The sequence below is a fragment of the Argentina anserina genome, chromosome 6 (genome assembly GCF_933775445.1).
Source record: "Argentina anserina chromosome 6, drPotAnse1.1, whole genome shotgun sequence".
Taxonomy (NCBI): Eukaryota; Viridiplantae; Streptophyta; class Magnoliopsida; order Rosales; family Rosaceae; genus Argentina; species Argentina anserina.
In genome coordinates this window covers 12,373,737-12,379,736 of record NC_065877.1, presented here as the reverse complement: position 1 = coordinate 12,379,736, position 6,000 = coordinate 12,373,737, and the positions used below count along the sequence as shown (strand labels likewise).

The window sequence follows — 6,000 nt, the reverse complement described above, 5'->3', positions numbered from 1 at the left end:
TGTACGTATAAATATTAATACGTATTTTGTACGTATACGTACGATTTAAATGTAAATACAACTCAGTAAATAAAATTTACTAAATTACCCTTTTACAATTTACTTTTTACATTTACTGAAAGTAAATTATAATTACATTTACCGAAGGTAAAAAAATTAATTACATTTACCGTAGTAATTAAAATTTACATTTACATTTACCATTACACAGTAAATTACCAAAATACCCTTTCAGTCAAAACTATTTACACCGCCTCACACGGCGGCACGTGTGGCACACGCGCCACCTCCGGCCGGCCGCGCGTGGGGCCCACGCGCCGAGGCTAACCACGGCGCGTATAGCGCCACCGCCACCACCAAACCTCTTCTCTCTTCCTCCGCCACCTCCACACGGCATCACACCGTGCTTAGCCCCCCCTTCAACACGCTCCACGCGCCGCCTAAGGCAACCGTACCTCTCCTCCTTCCTCCTCCGTTTCTCCTCTTCCAATCCACCATCAAAACCTCCCAAAACATCAATTAGCCACACCAATCCATCAATATAGTAAAACCCTTACCTCGACGAAGCTCTAGGACCATTGGTGAGTCGCCGGAGATGCACCCATGAAGGAGACGTTTTCTGCCGAATCTCGGGGTAGCTGGTGGAGCTCCGGCGCTGCGTGGGGTGGCGTGTCGAGCTCGGGGTTGACCGCAGGGTGCCGTGCGACGCTCGTGGTGCCGGCGGTGTGCCTCACGGACGTGCGGTGGTGGAGATCGGGGAGGGAGGCCGAAGGTCTCGGGAGAGAGTATCGAGAGGGAGAGAAAACGAGAGGGAAGAGAGAGAAAAGTGAGAGGGAGGCGGAGAGAACTGAGGGTTTCCAAAAGTGGAAACCCTAAACACAAAACATTCTATTTATACTCGTTTCCAAATCGGAAACTAACTTCCGACGTTAATAACTTTTACCTCCGACGTCCGATTCGAATGCGTCATATATCCACGAACTCGTATCGACGAGCTCTACAACTTCCGTGAAGAAAGTTTTCACAACCGAGCAACGGATTAAAAGTCGATATAAACGTTCGGAAATGTAACGTTTTTTGAATTAAACGTTCCGATAACGTATCCGTTACTCGTTTCATAACGTCGTAAACAATCTCATCCATTCTAATTAAATTTCACAACTTAATAAAATTAAATTCAATTTCAAATATTGTTTGAATACGAGGGTTATTACATCTTAATTCTGGATTCGCTATTGAAAAATATTGGATGTGCTTCCCAGAAATGGGACATCTAATTGCAACTTGTTATGGTGTGGTGGTGATCAACATATCAGATGAACAATGCATAACGTTTCTCCCATTAGAGGACCACCAGAATGGACATTTGAGTAGCAATGAACTTAAAGAGATTGGAATCGGTCATGTGAATAAAAATCACTATGTACATGTATGTCTTAGAGTCAAATACATGTATTGATGGTTTAAGTTTCCTTCAATAGATGCTAACATGGTGCTTCCTTTTTTTCAGCTTCAATTGTCTCCCGGACATCCACTGCCATATCTTGCACCAAATTGGGAGAGGAATGCAGACCCTAAAGTTATACATCTGTATTCAAAATATCATGACCGTTTGGAGGAATACAAAATATGTTGTCCTACTACCGTAGTTCCAGGAATTTTTATTATTGATGACTAAATATTGTTCAATAGTCATTTTGATTGAAATGTACTTTGACTAAAGATATGTGCATCATACATATTTGTTTATTTATAATATATAAGACAAAGGCATGACATGTGCAATCTATCACATGAGAAGCTTCACTTATTCTCCTAAACCTATCAATGCTTACATCAATGTAACACTGAGGACGCAAACGATAATGAAAAAAAATAGAGTTGTCAGAGTTCATTTGTTTAAGGTTGTCTAAAAACATAGAAAAAAAAATTAGAATAAACAATTACAAGGAGATACAAATAGCAAAAAGTGAGGTACAACTAGAATAAATTAAGGGTGAAATAGATAAAACTTAGTTTAAATGGAGGGAGGGTATAACAGTAAAAAATATGAGGTGTATTTAGTTTTTTGGTTTTGCTAAAAGTAATTGGGAGGTGTTAATATCAATGGAGGTACAAATAGTGATTTTAGAGGTGCAAATAGAATCTCCCAACTCATATTTTTAGATTAAAGAGATAAATTCAAACAGTTGCAATTGTTTGGACAGTTACGTTGTTTGCAACTGTTGCATCTCTTCATCCGACTGTTATATAAGAATGTTGTCACTCACGAAATCTCATTCTTCTTCTTCTTCTTCTTATGTTATTTCTGAAACACAAAGTAAATTCGCCAGAAACAAGTTCTTGTTCTTCTTCTGTTATTTCTGAAACACAAAGTAAATTCGCCAGAAACAAGTTCTTGTGCAAGAACTTATTTAGATTGTTGTATCCTCAAGATAGACGTCCAAAACTACAACACAAATGGGGGCGAATTTCTTTCTTAGGACACTGCTACACGGGCCTCAATCTGTTCAAGTTAGTGAAATTCAATTTCAATTATTTCAATTTCGTTTGAATTGTAGTTTATAAGTATTGATAGTTTTATAATCGTAGGATTTATATATAGAATTTGTATGCCCTATACTGATTGGTTCTAACACTTCTCTGTTAAGTATTTGGAATAGTAAAAAATGGTGGCTTGATGGATGTAGAAACTACAGCAGCAACTTACCTTGTTGCTAAGTATCTTAGTTAATAAGAATACATGAGCTGTAGAGTTTTGGTTAAAAAAACACCTCTGTCACTGCCTCTATCTACTATATATAGAGGTTCTTGGTTGAAGTTGAGGGTACACGCTAGTGTTCTTCATTTAGAGAGAAGGAGCAGAGAGAAAGAGGGAAATATGTTTAGAGAGATTGAGTGAGGTTTCTCCTAAACACATGTGGTCTTTCCTTTGTGAAAGTGCGTGTGTGGTTTCTCCTGTTATTAGAGAGAGGGTTCTGTCATTTGTGCTCTCCTTATTGCAGAGAGATCAGTTGTATCTTTTGCTATCATAGAAGTCTTTTTCTGTTTGCCTAATTTTCTGGTGCTTCATTCACAGATTATTCAATTCTACTTCAGTTGCAATTTAAGTGCCTCATACGGTCATACCACTAATTCTTAACAATCTTATGGCGAACAATGTCCATTAATATGTCCGACTGACTTTCCTCGTTCAACACCGATCATAATCATAAGTTTTCTCCAGGCCGGCAAGACTGGTTTACTGAATTCGATTATCAATTTGGATGTAAAATATTACGTAATTGATCGACTATGTTTACAGACTGCAATGCATTTTGGAAATTCTTTGCGTAGGGCATGCTAGTTAATTATCCAGCTGATCGATAACGCATGAAGTGAGAAATCATCCTTAAACTCGTTATTTAAGTTGAAGCTTTTAAAACAAGGCATATGTAAAGATACGTATATAGTAAACCATGATCTTCCGCAATATGCTGCAACCAGCTGCGAACTTTCTCAATTTGACTTTCAGAAGTTAGCTTTCTCTATCTGAACCTGTACTCGAGCACCATTTGTGTTAAGAGGGCTTATTATACAAAATGAGATTAATTAATATCTCTACATGTAGTGTGATATATCGCCGGCGAATTTTCTAAACTTGCAAGTCTTGGACTGCAATTCTGCAAAATATGACGAGGACTTTCTAGCTAGAGCTATATAGCGAGACTAAAAATACTTGGAAATTGTTAAATGATCACAAGTAAGACTTGATGTATATACCAACAGTTATCTCAGTAAAAGTCTATATGCCGATTGAAATTTCCTTAGAGCAGAGTAACAATTAAAATTCGATCAGGCGGGTCTTCTTAACTAATCCAATCGTTCATTGGTGGAAATGATTTAAGTTTTAGGCACCTTCTTTTCCAAGCTCTATAAACCTCTGACGTTGCGTTTTCAGGAAAAAAAAAATCCTCTGACGGTGTTTTGCCATTTAGTAGACGAGGATGGGAAATAAAAGTACAGTTGAGCAAAAAAATAAACAAAATAGTTTTGAAATGCACGAATGAGGAGTAAGGAAAAGAGCAAAAAAAAAGACCAATCATCTATCCGAAGTAGGCTCTCTTGATAGACGACGTCACGACAGAAGCTGACCTTATAAAACTACAATTGTCTCCGTTATGAAGAATCTTCACCAACACACACTTAAGATCATTCCTGCCGCCAACAATTATCTTGAAAACAATACTAGTTTCCATAACCAGACACTGCTGCCACTGTAATACCATGGCTCCTTGGGGGCATCCGAGAACTTCAATTTAAACAACAGTCCATGAGCAAGGCACATTATATTCTCTCACGACCCATACATGAATGGAATGAGATCCTCTCCTAATAGATTTTTTCCTAATATTACCTAATAAACAGATCTTGGCCATCCATTATCAACCAACAGTCAGGATGAGCCCAATTGTTAAAAATTTATCCTACCATTCTCTCACCTAATTCCCCCTCTCTCTCTCGGCCCCAACTCTTCGTTTTTTTTAATAGAAAGCTTGCAAAGTTGCCATTACATGAAATAAGGTTCAGACATCAAGATAGAGCAAAAATATGAAACTAGTTGTCCAAAAGGATTGAAGTTCAAACATATTGATGTTACTACAGATTCTAACAGCAAACATAATGTATCCAGTTCTTCCAGAGGCTGTATTCCACACGTGCAATTCAATGTCTACTTAATCTTCTTCTTTGGCCTCAGCTGGTTGCTGTGTCCACACTTCTTCTTCCTGCAGTTGACATCACGGGGGTGAAGGCGTGCATAGCACTTGCGGCAGATCATCTTCTCTTGGTTGTACTTCCTAGCCAATGCCATGAGAGAAGGCTCAATAATACCACCACGAAGCCTCAGAACCAAATGCAGAGTTGATTCCTTCAATTCTGGATGTTGTAATCGGCGAGAGTACGGCCATGCTCGAGCTTCCGGCGAAAATGAGCCTCTGCTGGTCCGGCGGGATACCTTCCTTGTCCTGGATCTTGGCCTTGACGTTGTCGATGGTGTCATTGGACTCGACCTCGAGGGTGATGGTCTTCCCGATTAGGGTTTTCACAAAGATCTGCATCTTCTCCGGCTCTGTGTTACCCTCTCTCTCTTTCTCTCTGCGGCCCCAACTCTTCGTCATTTCTCTTCATTTTCTTCAGTAAATTAGATCTGCAAGGATAGAGGTCGGCGAGGTAGATGCGCACGTAGTTGAGCGGCTGGTCGAGAGTAGGAGATCTTGTTCCTCACGAGGTTGCAGTCGAAGTGGTAGAGGCAGAACCGGAGGTAGGGGAAGGTGGCGGTGACGACACAGCGGAGGTCGTCCCGACGAGGGGCGCGCGACGACGAAGTGGAAGACGATGTTCTCGGGACAGGTGGCGTGCTGGAGGATGAAGAAGACGCCGACGATGGAGGTAGGTCATGGTGATGTGGATGATCGAGGGGTTGTGCGACCGGGCGTCGAGTGGGGACCACGCCGTCCGGGGCCAGCCGCAGCCATTCCAGAATGCCGGAGCTTCTCGGAACTTTGGGAGCTCTACGGCGGCAGATGTAAGAGAGAAGAGAATAAAATGAAGATCAACCTGCAGAATGAGAGAATGAGATCAACCTGCAGATATATTTACAACAGAAAATGAAAGTGACGAAGAGTTGGGGCTGAAAGGGGGGAGAGAGAGAGAGAGGGAATTGGGTGAGAGAGGGGGAGGATAAATTTGTAACAATGGGCTCATCCTGACTGTTGGTTGACAATGGAGGGCCAAGATCCGTTTATTAGGTAATATTAGGAAAAAATTTATTAGGAGAGGATCTAACTTAATGCTTTTTTATTGTTGTGTTGGATCCACAATTAATCCTCCGGATCCTTAGGATTGGTGTATTCTTTCTTATACTTAAGAATTTTTATTCTAATTTTAATTAGTCCATACATGAATACACTGAGTGTCTTTGGACAGAAAACCAGCAAGATGCAGACATTCTCCGGCAGA

At 40.5% G+C, this 6,000-nt stretch overlaps 1 pseudogene; it reads right to left on the bottom strand.

Moving 5' to 3' along the window:
• Positions 1-4,517: 4,517 nt before the first annotated feature.
• On the bottom strand, positions 4,518-5,137 carry LOC126797642 (ubiquitin-60S ribosomal protein L40-like; annotated as a pseudogene).
• Positions 5,138-6,000: the final 863 nt, after the last annotated feature.